The sequence below is a fragment of the Monodelphis domestica genome, chromosome 3 (assembly GCF_027887165.1).
Source record: "Monodelphis domestica isolate mMonDom1 chromosome 3, mMonDom1.pri, whole genome shotgun sequence".
Lineage (NCBI taxonomy): Eukaryota > Metazoa > Chordata > Mammalia > Didelphimorphia > Didelphidae > Monodelphis > Monodelphis domestica.
In genome coordinates this window covers 419,560,283-419,581,928 of record NC_077229.1, presented here as the reverse complement: position 1 = coordinate 419,581,928, position 21,646 = coordinate 419,560,283, and the positions used below count along the sequence as shown (strand labels likewise).

General features: G+C 39.7%; 1 long non-coding RNA gene across 4 annotated transcripts; it reads left to right on the top strand.

Moving 5' to 3' along the window:
• Positions 1-1,044: 1,044 nt before the first annotated feature.
• On the top strand, positions 1,045-21,307 carry LOC103092458 (uncharacterized). 4 transcript variants are annotated; one of them, XR_001628532.2, is made up of 4 exons: positions 1,045-2,293; positions 2,509-2,584; positions 9,367-9,447; positions 15,594-15,907. It is a non-coding gene; the product is annotated as an uncharacterized LOC103092458 (long non-coding RNA). The 4 variants fall into 4 exon arrangements; XR_463926.3 differs by lacking the exon at positions 2,509-2,584 and adding an exon at positions 17,505-21,307 and having other exon boundaries at positions 1,056-2,293; positions 15,594-15,756; XR_001628531.2 differs by lacking the exon at positions 2,509-2,584 and adding an exon at positions 16,832-17,498 and having other exon boundaries at positions 1,056-2,293; positions 15,594-15,756.
• Positions 21,308-21,646: the final 339 nt, after the last annotated feature.

Here is a 21,646-nt window from a genome sequence, read left to right as displayed (position 1 = left end):
GCATTTCAAACATGAGAAATTTCAGAGGCCAGACAGTCTACAGTCAGATATGTTCAATCTTATATAACAATTATTTATCAAACACTGTGACAGATAAGGAAGAAGGTCCCTCAAGGAACTTCCATTTCAATTGTTCAGACAGTTCTGACACATATTAACAACCAGGAGCAATACGAGACAACATACAAATAGATTGATTGAAATCCAGATTCATCAGAGATGGTTCAGACAGTGAATGCTAACAGAAAATCAGATCAGTTCAGACTGGAAGTAGCAGCGATTTCCTAGAGGAGGCAGGTCTCTTAACTCAGCCAAAGAAAGAACTGAAATCAAATTTCCAAAATCTGCTGACTCTTAACAAGTGGCAGTCTTGTTTTAATTCCTTCTTGGTGGGGGCCATGATGATCTCTGCCTCTCTAAATCCTAACCACCTTTAAGATGGAGTTCAAACTACCACCTCCTTTAGGAAATCTTGCCCAAATATTCATTATGGAAAAAGAGGTGATTTGGAGTAGAGGACCTTCATCTGAAACCAGTCTGTCCCACTTACTACCTTTGGGGTCTTAGATAAGCAGCTGGTCTCAATTATCTGACTGGTAAAAATGGGGATAAGAGAACTAAAAGTATAGGAGGAGAAGAAGAATATATACATGAAGAAAGTGTATATTAAGTATTTCTTAGGGAGATAGTGAATAGAGCACCAGATCTGGAAATAAGAGAACCTGAGTTCAAATCTGGATTCAGATAGTTCCTAGCTGTGGGGCTGTGGACAAGTCACTTAATCCTAATTCCAAGCCCTAACCATTTTTCTGCCTTAGATGGATATTAGTATAGATCCTTAGACAGAAAGTAAGAGTTGTTTGTTTTTTGTTTTTTGTTTTTTTTTTAATTCCTAGATGCCAGGCACCGAACTAAAGAATTGGGGCTACAAATTTTATTTTTTTAATAATTTATTTAGACTATTTTTCCATGGTTACATGATTCATGTTCTTTCCTCCCCTCTTCCTCTCTGCTCCTAGAGCTGACAGACAATTCCACTGTTACACATGTATCATTATTCAAAACCTATTTCCATGTTATTCATATTCGCAATAGAGTGATCATTTAAAGCCAAAACCCCAATCATATCCCCATCGAACCATGAGATCGTTTTTTTCTTCTGTTTCTGCTCCCACAGTTCTTTCTCTGGATGTGGATAGCGTTCTTTCTCATAAGTAGGGATTACAAATTTTAAAAGCAATATATGAACTGTCCTCAAGGAGCTTATATCCTCATTAGAGGAGATAATATTGATAGAAAAATGATGGCCAGGGAAGAGTGTTTTATTTGAAAAGCCACTGGAAAGGATAATGAATAGAGCCATAGGAAAGTAGAATGACATACTCTTTCTAGTTGCAATAGAAGCATTGATTTGATGATGGTTCCAGAAATGGAAGACGGCTTAGTTTGTTTGTTTGTTTGTTTTAAAACCATTATTTTCAGTCTTAGAGTTAATACTATGCATTGGTTCCAGGCCAGAAGAATGGTGAGAGCTAGGCAATAGGGGTTAAGTGACTTGCCCAGAGTCATACAGCTAGGAAGTATTTGAGGCCAGATTTGAATCCAGGACCTCCCATATCTAGACCTGACTCTCCATCTACTGAGCCACCCAGCTACCCCCAATGGCTTAGTTTTAATTGAAGGCAAGGCTAGGTCATGCTAGATATAGTAAGCAATTCACCAATCAGAAAGGAAGGGGGCAGAGTCGCAGCAACTTCCTAACTCTCCATCCCCACACTAGTTAGGTTAGTTTTTCCTTGAAAGCTGTCGAAATCCAGGAGGCAGCTAGGCAGCTCAGTGGTTAGAGAGCCAGGACTGAAGACAGGAAGAACTGAGTTAAAATTTCGACTCAGTCACTTCCTAGCTGTACGATCCTGGATGAGCCACTTCACCCCGCTTCCCTAGTCTTTGCCCTTCTGGTTTAGAGCTGCTACTATGATAAAAAATGAAGGTTTTAAAAGAATTAAAGTATTGAAACTTCAAGACTTAATTGGCTCAACTGTCAAAATGGGAATTCCAGGCATACTCTGATGGTTGCCTCAGAGGAGATTTGCTCAGCTCAATCCACACTCCTGTCCTTTCTGGCTGAGTAAATCTTTTGTTAATTATTGAATAAATGCCCTTCCAGTGTCTCATTTCATTCCACTGCCCAACATAAATGACCCGAGCCAGGTCCTACCCACAACAGACCACAGGGCAGGAGTTGCAGAGGTGAAAGAATTCAATACCCCAGGGCATCATACGAAGACAGAAGGTAAAGGTTTGGGGAAAAAAAGGCAAAAACCACTCTATTAGCTTGAAGGCAGAGTTGGACTTGTAAGAAGCCAGGCATCTACCTAAATGATTCCATGTTTCTCTTTCTCCCCAAAATTTCCTTTACCTAAATATCACAGTGCCTAAAATTTTTTTTCAGTTGCTCCTTTGGTTTTAAAAAATTGTCTGAAATATGTTTAACATGTTTTATTGCAGGCGACAGACAGAAGCTCTGAAAAAAAATCTGAGAGGATGATCCTTTCACAGAAAAGATTATTTGCAACTTGATTAGGTATAAAGTTCAATGTTGTCATCATAGGTTGTCCATATAAAAAGTCAATAGAAATCAAATCAGGATACTGACTCGTTATGAGGTTTTTTTAAATCAGATGCAGTATAAATAACAGTTTTATACTTTTTAAACCGCACTTTTCAAATGCAAAAAATATAGCATATTCAAGTTGTGTTTTCCATCTGCCATTTTCCCTCCCAAACAGTGCTAAACAGCAAGAGAAATGAAAAGCACAAGCTTTTGGTTTTGTTTTTGTTTTTTGCATCATGATCAATATATGCATAAGAAAAAAACTTTATAAAGTCAATTAGAAAAAAAGGTTGAGCAGGGGCAGCTGGGTTGCTCAGTAGATTGAGAGCCAAGCCTAGAGAGGGGAGGTCCTAGGTTCAAATCTGCCCTCAGACACTTCCTATCTGTGTGACCCTGAGCAAGTCACTTGACCCCCATTGCCTAAACCTTCCTGCTCTTCTGTCTTGGAACCAATACACAGTATGAAGTCCAAGACAGAAGATAAGGATTTAAAACAAAAAGTTGAGCCAAATAAACCCTTTCTGAAAGTTTTCTTACTGGGGTAGTAGTGTTGCATGCAGGTCACTAAAGACTGTGGAGGCAACTTAGTCTTGAGCCTCTTCTCTGATTGATGAAGGGATGTATGTAAATTACTTTAAAACAGTTATGGTCGCCTCTTTGAGGCTCAAAGCAGGAGGATCTCCCTGTTTAAGAGCAAAGGGGGAAGGTCCCTCTTGCTGATTAGGGAGGGGGGAAATGACCCCCAAGGTTTTCGGCGCCCTCCTTCTAGGTCTGCTGCAGGAGAAAGCAAGAGAAGCACTTTAAAACTGAGGAATCACAGGGAGCACTTCAAGGGAAAATTAAAGTCGTCCCTTTAATTAGCTTTTAGAGTCGGAGCAGGGTAAATAGACCACCTGTGGCGGAGCTAGAGCAAAGCCACAAGCAGCTGATGGAAACAGCTGGAAGCACATTGACCCAAACCAGGCAGAAGAGCCAGGAATCTAGCACAAGCCCTGAGAGAGTAGAGACACCATATTAAGCCTCTTTGGGTGAGTTTGAAAGGAATACTCTAATCAAAGTCTGTGAATAAGACTAGCATTAAAACAAGCCACTGAGGAAAAAGTAGTGAGAAAGATACCAAATTTTACCCCAGACTTGGTTTATTTTGAGCATGATTTTAAAGCCATCCAATAGGGGGAAACAGACCCAGAAGGAGTATCTCTGCTTTAATGGCTCGGTACAGTAGTGGGACATTTGGGGCACAAAGGCACGCACTGGGGGTGCCAGTGGACAGGGAGTCAGAAGAGGGAGGAAACCACTATGATCATCATCACTTTTTATTAACGCAGTTAAAACAATTCACTGGGCCAGGTGCTAAGGAAGATTCCAAGAGAGGGAAAACTCATAGGGAAGATAGACTGAAAGTGCATGTAGGAAATAAAGCCAGGAAAATGCATTTGTGTATCCAAAGCAAAGCTTGAAACTTGGTTTCCCATAGGTTTCTGCCCAGTGGAAATTTTTTTAAACCCTTACCTTCCGTCTTAGTAACAATTCAACAAAAGAAGGGCAAAGTGACTTACCTAGGGTCACACGGCTAGAAGTGTCCAAGGCCAGATTTGAACCTCCTGTCTCCAAGCCTAGCACTCTATCCACAAAGCCAACTAGCTGCCCCCATCCAGTGAAGATTTTGAGTCTTCCCTGAAATAATACTACTTGACCTCACCAAATAAAACTATGTACCATGGAGGACATTTTTAGCATCAATAATGTATTTATAATTTATAATAATTTATATGTATTGTTTATTTTATATCATATAATAATTATATAAAATAATATAATAATGATATTATACATTTTAATAATAAATAATTTATAAGAAATGAATATGATGAACCTCCTGATATATTGAGTATGGGGGTATGCTGGATGGCAAAGTGGTTAGGGCATTGAGCCTGGAGAAAGGAAGACTGAGTCCAAATCCAGCCTCAGATACTTGCTAACTATGTGATCCTGGGCAAGTCACTTAACATCTGCCTGCCTCAGATTTATCAGCCACAAAACAAAGATAAAAATAGCACTTACCTTGTAGAATTGTTGTGAGGATCAAATGAGATAAATATTTTTTAAAGCACTTAGCACAGTGGCTGGCACATAGTAGGTACTTTGTAAATGTTTATTTCTTCCCCCACCCCTATACATTGCAGATGGTTTCCTACAACTCCCAGTCCTCGCCTTGGTGGAAAAATCTCCAAAACTTTCCCCACCTACCAAAGTTACCAAACATCAGTTCTGGCCTCAGGATTTCTATTCTATTCTGATAAATGCTTCACTGTGGACTTGGAGGTAGCAAGATGGACCAAACTGAAAGCAAAGAATGTGACTTCTAAGTCTCTGGGGAAGTTATTGAGCTTCTGCTTTTGAGTTGAGGCTGATTCCTTGGGTGACCCAAAGGAAGTCCCTTAGCATAAAATCTTTGACCCCTGCTTTAAGGAGAGCAGCCCCCAGTACAGTCAGTCATAAGTTCCCTAGAAATAAGCAGCCTTCTTAGCTGATTCCTAATGCATCAAATGTAAAATTAAACTTCATTATGCTTGTGAATATTTGAGTGTGTTGATGATGTTCTCCATTAAACTGGGCAACTCTAGATCTTTAATTCCTATCATTCTGGACCAGCCATCTCTCTAAATGGTTCTAAGGAATGCAATGGCTCCTTCATTGGGGTATATATGTGTGTGTGTGTGTGTGTGTGTGTGTGTGTGTGTGTGTGTGTGTGTGTGTGTATACATTCTGTCCCTTGTCTTAATGGTATATGAAATGGTCTCCCTACCTGGTATGACTTCGGAGAAGGAATACACATACACACACACACACACACACACACACACACACACAATTTCCTACAACTGCCTTTGGATTCTTAAATTCAGTTAATTGGAGTCACCCAAGAAACATGGAAAAGGAAGAGGATTAGGGTAGCATCCAGTCCTCAAGCTAGAGTTGCCCATCAAAGGCTAGGAAGGTTCAGGGAAGGATACAGCCAGGGACACCTTCGGAGCACACTGGGCATGATGGTTTTCAGAACATGACAGGAGGGAGCCCACAATGGTCTTATGAGAGACTGATATTTAAGACTTGATATGTTATTACACCAATCTTTTGATGGGATCTCTATGATAGCTTGAAATTTATATTTGTATTCATAGCACTTAGGACAGAGTAGAACATAGTAAGAGCTTAATAGATTAGTTCATTCATTTATTCTTTATTCATTCATATTTCAGAGTAGCTCCTAGATCAGGGTAGAAAGATGGTTCTGATATTTTAGAGAAAGAGGAGAGGTCCTGCTCAAGGTAGTTAGACTGTTATTCCATGTCTGCCATCACAGATGATGGGAACCTGGAAACTGGAAGTTTCTGACCTAGAAACTTGTAGACTTAGGATATGTATATATAATGAGTTCCAGGTAAGGTCAGAGCAGGAGGGACCACCAGGCAGGGAGAAAGAGTATCGTTATGATATAAACAGATTATTGGATGTAGAAAGACTACTGCTCCCCACCAAAACAATAACATCATCATCAATGAACAAACTAGAGAGGTTTTTTCCCAAACTAGAATAAGAGGAATTTCAGAACTAGACTGACTTAACTAGGCTTCCTTCTTCAAACTGGTCTACCTTCCTCTGGCCATGGCCACTCATTCATTCATTTGTTCAACCAATATGTCTTTACTGAGCATCTACTATGTATAAAGTCCATTGCTAAGCATTTCTAAGTATACAAAGGCAGATAAGATCTGCACCCTTCTTTTATTTTTTTAAACGCTTACCATCTACCTTAGAATCAATATTATGTATTGGTTTCAATGCAGAAGAGTGGCAAGAGCTAGACAATGGGGGTTAAGTGACTTGCCCAGGGTCACATAGCTAGGAAATCTGAATCCAGATTTGAACCCAGGGCTTCCCATCTCTAGGCCTGGCTCTCAATGCAATAAGTCACCTAACTGCCCCCTATTACCCTTCTTTTAAAGAGGTTATAACCTAGCAGTGAAGATTAGGCATGCTTACAAATAAATACAGTACAAAACAACACCTGATAAGTGCCCTAGAAGTTGTTTAAATTTTATCACTTCTACCCAGCTTTTCTCTAAGTTTGATTATACCATATAGGTTTTTCTTACTCTACTTATTTCCCTCTCTTAAATTCCTTCCATTTCAAGTGTTACATATGTGTCTCTGGATTTTTTGGAAGAAAGTGTTAATTCCTTCTTGATGAAGTTGCTTCTCTTTGATGATGAGTAGTTTCAGGTTTTCAATACACATTATTCTGGGATTGTTACCAAAGGAATATCATAATCTTTGCTTTATTGTAGAAAAATAAAGCAGTGCCTATTTTTAACAGATTTTTCTTGAGAGCTAAAGCCTCTTCTCTCAACTACTTGTAGTATTGATTGTTGACACTGAAATTCAGAAGTTAACAAATATGTTCCTCAATGACTGAAGCTTGGGATTCCTCTCAGGCATTGGTCTATAAACTCTGTCAATCAGTGATATGTTCTCTGACTTCAATATTCCTATGTAATTTTCCAGAATTACTCTAATGTATTATTCAGACCTTTTACTTCAACATGGTTTCTCCCCCTCCCTACTCCAGTAGATCTATGATTCTCAAATAATTTCTGTGCATGCTATCCTCCCATTAGTCTGATTTATATAAAATACACTTTCTCTTTTAATGTTGTAATTATCTGTTTTGAGAATATTTTTCCCAAATCTATACTCTAGATTTTAACATGCTATTCTCTTCTACTGAGCTGCTATTGACCTATTGGAAATTCCTATAAAATTTTTCTAAATGAGAGGAATAATAAATACAGTGTAGAAAGAGTAGTGACTTTTTAGCCAAACAATCTGGGTTCAGATCCTGGCTCTGATATTTGCTACCTATTTAATCTAAACAAGTCACTGAACCTCTCTAGACCTTAGTTTCCTTATTTATAATATGAGTGGATTGGACTAAATTAGTTTTAAGGTTCTTTCCAACACTAAATCTTGTAATATTGAATCCATTTTTCCCTTGTCTTACAGTTCTTTGAGGGTTCTAATTTTTACCATGTTATCTTTATTTATTATTCTAATTTTCTTTTATCTCAATTGAACAATTACAAGTTTTCTTGCTATTGATCCATTATTTCTGGGGGAAGCTAGACAATTTTTTATCTGGCTTTCCCTTTCTTTGTGTGTTTTTGGTTCATTTTTTCATTCCATGGCAATATTTCTTTATTGTATTTTGACCTTTCCTGATCTCTCTGCTCATTTTTCCTTCTTTCTTTGTGAGTGCTTTCCTTGATGATTTTTCTGCTTGGGAGCTTGACATATTCCCAAGCTTTCTCCGTTAACCTTCTACCTCTTTGCCCCTTGCCTTTTTCGCCTTCTGATAGGGTATGTTTTAATCAGGCTTTGTATCATGCATTTTTACTTTCTGGCCCCTCATCCAACTATTATCTCTTCTTCATTTTCTCTCTTTAAGACCACTAGACCTCAATGATTTCAAAAATAGTCAACAATGATTTAGCCCATAGATCAGCACTTATTATGTGCTAGTAATTGTGCTAAGAGCTAGAGCTGTAAAGAAAGGCAAAAGATAGTTCCTGCTCTCAGAATCCCACCTTCTAGAAGAATCCTTTCCTGATCCCCCTTAATACTAATATCTTCCCTCTAAGATTAGCTCCAATTTATGTTATATATACCTTGTTTGTACAATCTGTTGGGGAAGATAACATTCAAATATCAGTGTACAAACAAGGTGGAATTTTAGCTGACTTAAAAGAAACCAGGAAAGCTAGGAGTCAGAGATGAGGAAAGAGAGAAAAAGAGCTAGGTTTGTGGAATAGCAAGTTAAAATGCCTAGGCAGAGACCCCTCCTGAAGTTTTAAGGCTGGGAGAGAAATAGTTGTCTGGTTGCCTGCCACACAAAAACTTCATAAAAATCAATTATAGCTGGTTTCTAGCCCCATCTCTTTCCTAACCATGAGTTGGCTTAGAATTTCTTAGTTTCCCTTCCCATACAAATAGTTTTCCCTTTCCAGTGGGGTCAACAGAATCTACTGTATATCACTGGGAGTGTTGAGGTAGAAGTGGGGGGTCACACTGGATGTAAGCTATGAGAAGAATGATGGAATGTACCCCAATCCAGGGTAGTTGGCCAGGTCATGGGTCTAGTAGGAATGCATGGGTTCTTGATTCTCAATATTACACTGTTTTCTCATCTGAGATGATTTTAGGTTGATCAGAAGTCTTGCCTATCAGCTTCTTTTTTACTGTCATTTCTATATCTAGCTCTCAGATGCATTGGTGGTTTGAGTTAGTGGGTTCTGTGAATTTTTCTAGAACCTGGCTTACTTCACCATCTTCCAATATGTAGCTCCCCTGCTTTCTTCAAATGATGAACCAACCCTAGCAGTAAACAGTCAAGGAGGCCCCATCTCACCTCCACATGACTAGACAACTGCCTTCTGTTCTAGTTTTACCATCAATAGCCTGATTTACAGACAAATGTGTGGAGTCTAGCATGAGAAGAACAAAGATCTATATTTGACCTAGGAAATAGAGCCATAAACAGAAAACCTAAACACATGGCTTCTAATCCATTTTACTACCATAGTACTTTGAAAAAAGTTATCCTCCATTATACAGTGAAATGGTCATTAATCTTTTCAGAGTTCCATTTTAATTCAACAAATATTAATGAGTATTTATGATTTGTTCTATAGCACCATGGCAGGTTCTATGAGAGCTAATAGGAAAGGAAGATGGATTGGACTTGTGATTGCTTTGGTGTAGACAACTCCAAGGTAAGAAGATTCCCCCATCAATGCACAACTACATCTTCTCTGCAATGTATCATTTTAGAGAGCTACCTAGCCTAGAGACTAAGCTGTTAAAGGATGTGCTCAGAACCTAAATACCTAGATTCTGAATCAGAATATGAATCCAGGTCTTACTGGCTTCAGTTTTGGCTTTCTGGAATTGCCATGTTGCCTCTCATTGTAGAATATTGGAGATATTAAGAACTCTAGTATTAATACATAGTTCCTAGCTTTAGAAAATACTCTTTAAGAGCTGACTGAAATACCTGAAATGTCCAGTAAAAGTGAGAATTAAATAGTAATTCAATAAATGCTACTAGTTGATTTTTGTTATATGTCATGGTCCAGACCATGGTGGCTATGAGTTCCAAGAAAAGAGATGGTACTGTGGGCCAGAGTTAGAGAAAGGTTTGCAGAGAATATGAGAACTAATCTTGGTCTTAAAGGATGGGTAGGCAGGATACAGAGAGGTGAAGAAGAATTGGAAGAATATTTCAGCATGAGGGAGCAGCATGATCAAAGGCCAAAGATGAGAATGAGTGGGACGTGTTCAGAGGATAGTGAGAACTATTTGTATGGAAAAGTGGCATGTCCTATCACTAAGTGTCAGGAAAGCTAATGGCCAATAGAAGGAGCTAGACCTGGAAAAGGTGACAGAAAGTCAAGACAAAAAACTAGCCAGAAACAAGATAAGGTAAAAATCTACAACTAGACTTTCTAAGATACTGTTTGTTATAAGCTGGCTTAGAATACTGTGGTTATAGTTAATGATCTGGGAAGACAGGAAAGGACAATCCCCAGGAGGCTTTTGTGTAGCTGAGAATCTACAAGAACTTTGGGAGAATATGGAGAAGAAAGATAAGTTACCATGAAATGACTCTCTTTTGATTAAGACAAAGCCCACCCGGTTGGTCCTTCAGGATCCTCTGCCTCCTGAAAGAAGTTTCTCATCAGAAGGTGAGAGTAGGGCACCTTGGGTACCTATGAGGGAGTATAGAGAGAAGCCAGAGAACAGATTGTGAAGGACCTAAAAACTTGATAAAAGAGACTGGACTTGGTGCTGAAAGTGATAGAAAAAAATTGTTACTACAATCTAGGAGGCAGAGTAATTCATAAGATCCTAGATTTGGAGTTGGAAAAGAATTTAGAAGTCAGCTGATCCAGTAGTGTCAAATTCAAATAGAAACAAGAAGTCACTAAACTAGACATAAGGATCCCTATGGGTCACATATTGACTTTGTTTTAGAGTATAACACCATCAATATTTCATTGTATTTTTATTTGCTTTGTGAAATATTTTTCAATTACATTTTAATCTGGATGGGGCTGCATTTGGTAGTATAGCTCAGCCTATGGCCACCTGTTCAAATATATCTTATCTCAGGCAACCCCTTGTTTTACAGAAGAAGAAATTATTCCATCAACAAGAATTAACAGGCACCTAATATATGCCAGGCACTGGAAAGTGAGGGCTAAAAACATTAGTGCCTTGCCCAAGGTCACACAGTAGGTACAAGATTCAAACCTATGTCCTCTGGCTATAACTTCAGCCCTCTTTTCCACTAATCCTGGAAGCAACAAGGCAGCATCTGGGGCCCATGGACCTAATATAGGCACCAACCTCTTTCTCAATCTGAAGATGGCTGTATCCAGGAGATAAAAGCAGAGGGAGCCAAACCCTCTGAGATGGTTGTTATAGTTTGACATGTGATACTGTGGTGGCAGTTAATGGTCTGGAAAGATAGGAAAGGGCAATCCACAGGAGGCTTCTGTGTGGCTGAGCAACATTGTTATGAGTGTCTTGTTCCTGGGTGAGTTTGAGTGTTTCTGGGTTGCCCTAAAATTTGTGTGTCCCCTAGGAATGTCCTGTATCCTGAATTATACTGTGAGCTGTCCAAGGTGCAGTGCTAATAACTCCATCATGCAACCAGGGAGAGATACATCCTTCAGAACACTTACCATTCTTTCAAAGCACAGACACTAACAGAGCCTCTGTCCAGACCAATCTCTAGCTAAACAGGAATCCCCCCTACAACATCTCCAATGAAGGTCATGAAGCCTTTGCTTGAAAATCAGCAAAAGACATCCCATTGCCTCTCAAAGCCCTCCATTCTACTTTTGGAGAGCTATAGGTGTGGGAAGATTTTCCTTATATTGAATCTAAATCTGCATCTGCTATTTCCATCTACTGATTCTGACCCTCTAAGAAGTATAACAACGAGAGATTTCATTAAATGCTCAGGAGAATTCCATGCTTCTTCTGTCTACTAAATTTTCTTTATCTAACAATTTAGTTTTTACCCTGCCAGAAAAGGAAATGAAGCTGTTTCCAGTTTTTTGCAATATTGCATACGGCTGCTATTAAAATCTTGGAAAAAATCCTTTTGTTGTTTTTGGTAACACTTTCTGAGTGTATTTCAGGGTATATTTCTTGGAAGAAGTGACTGAAAAAAGTGTTATGATACTTTATGCTTTGAAATTAAGTTAAATGCAAATAGGTGCTAAGAAATTTTAGTTCATAGCATCCCCACTTTTCTTTCTACATAATCACAATATATACATCCTTCACAATACACACTAGCATTTTGCCAAAATCTAAGACTCAGCCTTCTCTTTTTTGAAAACTGGATAGTTACCTGCAAAAATGAATCTTATAGCAATTCTTCCATTCTCAAGCTTTTCAAAGATAACTTATAGTAGCTAAATAATCACATCTATCAGATGTTTTGGTTCCCTGAAGTGTAGTTCATCTGGGCATTGCGACTTGAACTCATCAAGAGAAGTTTGGAGCTTTCTTAACATCTCCTCAATTATCTGAGTTTTTTTATACTGTCTTTCCTATTTCCAATATTCTTCTTGGTAGAGAAAACAGAATAAAAATAGAAGTTGAGTTTTTGCCTTTTCTCTATTGTCAACTGTCATCCTCTCAACCACTATGAAAAGCTGTCCTATTCCTTCTTTCATCTTCCTCTTACCCTCAACATAGCTTTATTTTAAGTTCTTTTTGCCATCTATGGCAATCATGGCCAATCTCTTATTTTTCTGAGCTGTAACATTTCTAACACTATTCTTAGGGGGACTATAACCTTCTTTTGTATTCATCTAACTTACATGCCTTTTTTTGAAAACCCTTTTCTTCTATCTTATCAATTCTATCTATTCTAAGATAGAAGAGCAACATGATCTAGGTGACCAGTGGTTAAGTGACTTACCCAAAGTCATATAGCTAGGAAGTATCTGAGGCTAGATTTGAATCCAGGTCCTCCCCAGGCCTGGTGTTCTAGCCATTGAGTCACCCAGCTGACTTAGAATACATATCTTTTAAAAATCTAACTAGTTGATTACTTTCTTGGGCATCCACCTCAATCTCTTTAGACTATTTCCATGTTTCTTCTTTATTAGAATTATGTCTCTTTGTCTTTACTTTTCCTCCAATTAAAAAGCATTTCTTTTCCCTCACCACCACCCCACCACACACACATACGGAAAAAAAACCCTTTGTAACAAAAAATACACATTCAAATGAAGCAAATTCCTGTACTGGCCATGTCCAAAAACATAAGCCTCATCACTCATCTTGGGTCTATCACCTCCAGTGCAGAGCATTCTTGTTTGAGTTTAGAATTTTATTCTTTAGTGCACACCTCCTTCTTAGGTTGACTCCTCTTTTAGTCATTTAGACCAGCATATCTAATCTCTTTGAAAACTGTTTTAAAATCTAAGGTACACACAAGACCACACTAGGCTTTTTTTCTCTTTGGCACAAATCACTGGTCACTTCCTCCGCAGAGTCCCCTCATTTCTACTTCAGCCACAAGTTCTTTTTAGCTTGGTCAAAATCAGGTCCAAAGCACTAGTTCTCTCCCATTCAAATCTTTCACTTTTGTAAAAAGCCCATTCCTTCTGTCTTAGAATAGATACCAACTAAGGGCCAGGCAAGTTAGGGTTAAGTGACTTGCCCAGAATCAAATAGATAGTTTGTCTGAGGCCAGATTTGAAGCCAGGTCCTCCTATCTCCAGACCTGGCTCTCTATCCACCTAGTCACTTAGCTGCTTCCATCCTCCACTTTTTGAAGAATGAAATTATCATTAAATCAAGTCAAGAATTTATAATAGTCTCTGTTTTGAAGAAGATATAGAACTCCATCAATTATCCAGAAAGGTAAAATCTCCCATCATTGCTATGTCATGCCTTTCCATTTCCTTTTTCAGCTCAAGTGGTCTGGAGTAGACCTGCCCAAAAATTTTTCTTCTATTTTCCTTTCCATCAATCATCATCCAAATTGGTCTTCTTTTTAACCTCAGACATGTCTGTGTCAGAGACCTCAATCTCCTCATCTACACATTCAGGGGTTTGGACTAGACTATCTCTAAGGTCTCTTTCAGCTCTATATCTGGTAGTCCTGTCATCTTGAGAAGCTTCAGGGCACTGACACCCGTCTGATGGCAGTGAGAAGACTGAATGTATAGGGAGAAAGAGAAGAGGCAGAGAAACTTTGGTTAGCCCATTAGTTAGGCTGAAGTCTCTTCGTACTCCAGGACAATTCCACTGGGCCACCTGCTGACCTAACCAGCACCCCAGATGAGTTTCTAAAATCTAGTCTGCAGCATCCCCAGGGGAATGATTGTATAAATCTCAAGCCATATTGTCTTAGTTAACTTTGCCACATGGTGTAAATAAGCAAGAATACCAAGAGGAGCATAAAGCTAAGGCGAATCAATAAGTCACTAAATAATTTTGGTACCATTTTGCATTAAGGCAACATAAATACTTTATTAAGAGTTGATAAGTAATTTTCCCTTTTTCTTAAATTATGCTAAGATGTGCAGAGACATCAATAATTTCTGAGGCTGCAGCTCTGAAGTGCTTCCTAGCAAGTTGTGATAACATCATCTATTAACTAGTTTGCAATCATTTCGACAGGTCTCTGTGCATCTTGGAATAATTTATTTTGCAATGCAACTTCTATGAATCATTTATTCATCATTATTAAAGTATTTATAAACGGTGCTTTAATTTAGTCCCATGTTTTCTGTACTGCCTTAGAGCATATTGACCCCAAATCAGAAAGCTTAGGGTAGGGTTACTCTTTGGCTGCCTGGGTTTTGCTGTGCATAAAGGAACTGTAGAAGATAATAACAACTCAACATTCATGAAGCATTCCACAATGTACACAGCACTTTCCCCCACAAATCTGTGAGGCAAGTAGTTCAAATATCACCTCCATGTTATAGACAAATAAACCATGTCATAAACAAAAAATGGGAAAGTGAGAGGATTTATCCATGTCTCCCTCCATTAGAATGTAAGCTCCTTGATGGCCAGATCTGTCTCATTTACTATTAATTGTATCCCCAATACTTAGCCCACTGCATGGCACATAGTAAGCACTTAATAAATGGTTTCACAGGGGGCAGCTGGGTGGATCAGTGGATTGAGAGCCAGTCCTAGAGGCAGGAGGTCCTAGGTTCAAATTTGACCTGAGACACTTCCCAGCTGTGTGACCCTGGGCAAGTCACTTAACCCCCATTGCCCAGTCCTTAATGCTTTTAACTCACCAATAGCTTTGAGACCTGCCCGTTACCCTCAATTTGGATTATAGCCCATCTGCAGAAATGATTTTTCCTGCTGGTCATCCTACAGTTTCCTGGAGCCACAAAGGAGTGTTGGCTGAAATGTGGACACCAGAGGATGAGCAGCCCTGAAAAGGGCTCAGCAAACCCTCACACCAGAGATGCCAGTCCTTCCTGAACACCCCCATAAGCCCCCTTTTCCTATGATTGTTAAGGGCACCTCTGTGCTCTGGGGTGTCTAACTCACAACCTAGGTGTCCTCCTTGACTCCTCGCCGCCACAGCCAGTCATGTCACTTCAATCTTCTTTACTTCTCTCATATATGCCCTTCCCTCCTCTGATACAGCCACCCCCTGGTACAGGTTTTTATCCCCTCAAGCCCAAACTGTCCCAAAATCCTTCTGGTTGGTTTTCCTGACTCGTCTCTCCCCACTCCAGTTCATCGTCTACTTGGCTACCAGATTGATCTTCCTAAAGTGAAGGACTGACTATATGCTGTTTATTTCCTACAAATGTTCAAATGCAAAAGATAAGCTCCCTATTCTGTTTTGTTTCAGCTCTGGAAGGCCCAGCAAGACAGACTAATGTCTATCTGTCTTCTGGAGAGATGCTGCAGACCTAAGCTGGAGGATAATGGGATTTTAGAGCAGGGAGGAATAGAGGAATCACTTAATCTGACTATCCAGGATCACGGTTTTAAGAAAGGAAACCATGTCCCAGGTAATCCTGTGACTCCCATTCCCAGTCTTCAGAGCCCTGGATGGTTGGTTCCCTGCCTTTCGTGACCTGAGGCAGGCCAAAGTGACTCTCATTTTCACATGGCAAGCTGATTTCCTGCACCCACACAAATAAAAGCGGACAGCAAACCATTGCCATCCCGTTTGCTGCTATTGGATTTATGACATGTCAAGTTTAAATAGCACGCACCAGGCTTACAACAGTAGTGCAAGAGAATTCATTTTTCAAGTCTATCAAGGATCTGAGGCCACCCTCTTTCCTGTTGGGTTTGGAGAACAATTTCAGGAAAGAGGGGTGCTAGGAAAGGGCCTCCCTAACTTTCTGCATTTCTGTCTCTGTCTGTTTCTCTCTCTCTCTCTCTCTCTCTCTCTCTCTCTCTCTCTCTCTCTCTCTCTCTCTCTCTCTCTCTCTCTCTCTCTCTCTTTCTTCCTCTCTTCTCTCTTTCTTGATCTTTCTGTGTGCCTGTCTTTCTCTCTGACTTTCAATGTCTCTCTGTTTCTGTCTCTCCCTCTCTCTCTCCCCTTTTCCCTTTCTTCCCCTCTCCTTCTCTGCCTCTCTCTTTGTCTCTCTGTTTTTCTCTGTCTCATGTTTCTGTCTTTCTCTGTCTCTCGCCTTTCCCTCGCTCTCTCTCTCTCTTCAAGTTCTTAAAAAATACCAAAATAGCATCTATGCTATTTAACAGTATCCGATGACTAGAGACAGTCCCTTAGATACCAATTAACCTCTGTGCCCATTTGATTCTGCCTTGCGTAAGCCCCATTCTTACGCTAGGAACTGAATTATTCATCCACTCCACCATATAAACCACTGGCGCACCACAGTCCACTTCCTCCTTGCCCAATTGATGTGACTCAGTCTAATTTTGGCCCCTGGTTTTTCACTCTATTTTCAAAGAGCAAGTTGCCTTTTACCTGAATATTATAATAATCATACTTGACATTTATATAGTACTTTACGGTTCTTTAAGTGTTTTCGGATACATTATCTGATTTGGTCCTCAAAACCACCCTGCAAGGTAGGAAGAAGAAGGCTTTATTACCTCCCTCACTTTTTACAGATGAGGAAAACTAAGGCTCGGGACCTGTACCAAGCAATGTGGCATCATGTTGCAATAGAAAGCCTGCTGGACTTGGAGTCAAAGACCCTAAGTGTGAATCCTGTCTTTGGAATATACTTCCTTTGTGACCTTAAACAAGTAACTTCACCTCTCTAGGTCTCATTTTCCCTATCAGTAAAATAAGAAATTTGATTAGGTGGTTGTTCAAATGCATTTCTGAGCCCAGGTTCATCTGATATTATATCCTTGTCAAGGTCATAACTAGTAGTAGTTACAGCCAAGACTCGACTCTGACTTCAGTGTTCATCCTACTATACCATTTGGCTTCAATGGAAAAATTATTTTTCTTCTTCCCTTCTACCCCAGAAAATTAAACAGGTCAGTTGCCGAAAGCTGTTCACAATAGCAGAGGCAATGTAGACTTGACATATTAAAAGAGAAAACACAGAGAGCCGCTCTGTAGCATAAAGCAAATCTCATTTTGATAATTGATTGGCGAGACAAGCATTTGGGTTATAAGGGCTGCCTTGGTTGGGTTTCCATTTTGCACTGAAACCAAAAATTAAAAATTACCTCCGGGGGGTAATTCTTTTGCAAATAATTTTAGCTGGGCTATTTCTGTTTTGTCCAACATACTGTCGCTCTAAATCGACGGCTCATTTGTTATTCTCAGCGCAGAGTAAACAGCCGAGACATTCTAGGATGTTGATTTGCAACCGTGGAACAATGTGAAAATAATACTGCCAGACTTGCAAAAAAAGCAGAAGTCAACTCCAGAAGGAAGAACTCTACAACTTGGTGCCCCTGAAAGTACTGGTTCTCTCGAGGCTGGGCTGGGACAGGCTTTCAAGTCTTCAAGATCAGTATTGACCATCATGGGTCATGTTGGAATCATTTTAGCTCTTCATCTCTGAATCTAGGACCTGGGAATCTGACAAATAGCTAACTTTTATGAAGTGTCTACGGTGTATTAGGTAGAAAGCTAAGTAATAACAATGAACAAGTATAATTCAGCTACCAGATTTTCCATGTCTAGCCACATACTTTTCTCAAGCATCTTAAGGTTTCCAAGGTGTTTTCCCCACAATTTTGTGGCATAAGTGGGCCAAGTATTATTATTCCCATTTTTACAGATGAGATAACTGAGGCCCAGTGAGATGAATCTCTTTAGAATTACCTACAATCTTCAGACTTGGAAGAAACTTTATAGCTCTTTGAGTCCAACACTTGGATTTTACAGATGGGAAAACTATGAATGAACATATATGACATAAAGATGGTAAGGTGATCTGAATGAATAATAATTATCAATTAATATGGGAAGACACATGTCCAAGAGCACTTGACAAGTTAGTGTCTGAGCCAGGGGTATAACCCACATGTTCTGCCTCCCAATCTGGTGCTTTCTCCAGGGCTTCATATTATCTCTACAATTTTGCCAAATTGGTGGCTCTGAACTAATATATTTTGATAGATAATTTGCCTGCCCCATGTTTTTAATTTCCTAAAGCAACAAGTAACATGGCTGAGGTCATTATTGCTACTAGATATCCCTTGTATTTATTTTATCTAAGGTTCCAACTTTTGTTGGGAGAGGAATTTGCTCCTCAGGAGCTCCATACACCAATGAAATCACAGGTCTAGTCCTAATCCTGATCCTGGTGTTGTCTATAGGAGAACGTGTTTCTCCCAGTATAGTGCAAGCTCCTGGAGGATATGAATTGTTCCATTTTTGTCTCTATATCCCCAGCACTTTGCCTAGTGCCTGTCACACCAGAGGCACTTAATGAATGACTGCTGATTGATTCTCCAGTTCTGATCCTGCTCTCACCTCTATGGGAACTTCTTCCACAGATTTGACCCAGAGAGAAGTGCCAAAAGAACACCAACCCCAGACATGGTTTAGGGAGCTAAAGTCCTGGCCAAGCCAAAATCTGCCTACTCTTTGCCAAAAATCACACAGGACACAGAACATTCAGCGGAAGTTGGGGAAGTCTTTGAAGGCCAGCCTGTCTCCTCATTGAAGCAAAAAACCAGAATCCTCACTGTCCCATCACCCCTCTCTTCCCATATCTCTCTCCTTTGAATTTCCCCACGTTTCTGACCCTTCTCTGCCACCAGAGCTGTCTCCTCTTTCTAGCTCCAAATGACACACACCCACTCACAGCTCTGGGGACAGGCACCAGACTGGAAAGATGATGGACTACATAATCGGGGCAAAGTGCTGATTTTTCTTCATTGGAAATGGCAGACCCCAGCAGAGGGCCAGGGATAGGTAGCATCCTGCCCACAGAAGAGCACCATACACACACATACACACACACAGCATCCAGGTTCATTTGCAGGGCATTGAATGCTCTGAGAAGATGAAGGAAGCTCCTGTTGTAAGGAGAGAAGGCATTAACTGTGCAGCTACAACCCAGACGAATATAGCAGAAGGTAGAAGGGAGGTGTTGGTGTTTCAGCCCTACCCACAAGCTCTCTTCATCAGAGAATCCCAGCAGCCCTTGGCAAATTGCCAAGGTCAGCCGCATTTGTCCTTGGCATTGTCCTGCCTCCCCCCTGAATGCCCTTACTCATGATGTCTCCCTGAGTCCCTCACCCTTTAGTACGTCATATTTTGATAACCCTTCAGTCTCACAATGATTCTGGGAGTAGGCAGTACATGATTTCTACAAGTAAAGCAAGCTCTTCCTGAAGTAATTTGCCTAATTTAGAATGGTGAAAGCCAGGACTCCATATACCATTCTTTACTGCCACCACCCCAGTGGAACATAAGCTCCTCTAGGTCAGGGATTGTTTCAGTCTTGTCCTTGATGAATGAATGAAAAGAAGGTCTTGTGATACCAAGACCAGTGCCCCTTCACGATGCCCATCTATCTAACTTGTTCTTGGCTAAATGTCAATGTACTCCCCCAAAGTGTTAATGACTGGCGATGGATTCATAACTCTCCATTGCCATCAAATAGATGAATGTTAAAAGGAGATTCACTGGATTAAATCTGGCTTCAAATATTTTCTAGCTGTGTGCCTGTGGGCAAGTCATTTACCCTCAATTGCCTAGCCCTTACTAGCCCATATTTAAATGAATTTTAAGACAGAAGGTAAGAGTTTTTAAAAGAGGGGGAGTGGTCAAGAACATCCCAAATCCTTCAAGATCATAAAACCTAATGACCCTATTAAACCTTCAAAACCCTGAAATCTAGCAAGCCTAATGGTGGAATAGCAGACAAATAGTGGAGAAAACATGGGGACAATCCACATTCACTCAACTTACAATAGCTAAATACTTATGACTGCTTTTAGAAACTGTCATATCATCAGTCAAAAGGATCCTAGACCTAAAGCTAGAATGGAGCATAGAGGCTTTCTGGTGCATTCTTTCCATTTTGCAGATGATGAAACTGAGACCCAGGAAGTTTAAACAATTTAAGTGTCCAAGATGGCCATACAGTTAGTGTCAGATACAGGATCACAGGGTAACTGTGGGGAGCAACTAGGTGACACAATGGATAAAGTGCTGAGCCTGGAATCAGGAAGATGAGTTCAAATCTGGTTTCATACATGTGTATGTGATCCTGGGAAAGCCTCTTAACCCTGTATGCCTCAGTTTACTCATCTGGAAAATGACTGGAGAAGGAAATGGCAAACCACTCTAGAATCTTTGCCAAGAAAACCCCAAATGGGATCATGAAGACATGATCAGTCAGACATGACTGAAGTGACTAAACAACAAAAAAACCTTAAAATATTACAGAAATGTAAGTTACTGTACAAAAATATTCATAGCTGCACTCTTTGTGGTGATAAAAAAATTGGAAAATGAAGGGCTGTCCCTCGATTGGGGAATGGCTGAATAAATTGTGGTATCTGTTGGTGATGGAATACTATTGTGCTAAAAGGAATAATGAACTGGAGGAATTCCATGTGAACTGGAACAACCTCCAAGAACTGATGCAGAGTGAAATGAGCAGAACCAGAGGAACACTGTACACAGAAAATGAAACATTGTGGAACAATCCAATGTAATGGACTTTGCTATTGGTAGCAATAATGAGCCAGGACACTCCTGAAGGACTTATGTAAAAGAATGCTCTCCACATTGAGAGAAAGAACTATGGGAATAGAAATGCAAAAGAAAAACATATGACATCACTTATTACATGTATATGTGGGTATGTGATTTGGAGTTTAGACTTTTAAAAATAGCTCTATAGCAAAAATGAATGATATGGAAATAGGTATCAAGTGACAACATTTGTACAATCCAGTGGAATTGCTTGTTGGCTCTGGGAGGAAGAGGGGAAGAGGGGAGGGAAAGAAGATAAATCATGTACACATGGAAAATATTTAAAAATTAAAAATTGTAAAATAACTGTAAGTTATTATTCCTTTCACAGCAATTGAGAATTGGAATGTCCTTAGTCTCTAGGTCCTAGGTGACTGTGATCAATGGGTCTAGTAAGATAAAAGTTTCTATTTTTTAACCCTTACCTTCTGTCTTAAAGTATTGGTTCTAAGTCAGAAGAATGGTAAGGGCTAAAAAATTGGGGTTAAGTGACTTGCATAGGGTCATACAGCTAGAAAGTATCTAAGATCAGATTTGATCCCACTCTAGACCTGGCTTTCTATCCCTTGAGCCATCTAGTTGTCCCAGGATAGAAACTTCTTAAGAGACTACTTCCTTTTTATCTTTGTATCCCCAGCATCTGACACACAGTATACTTAAAATAATTGGGCAAAAGATTCACCTAAGTTTTTAAAATGGAAACAATCCTGTGTGTGTATACTATATGTATGTGAAAACATATACAT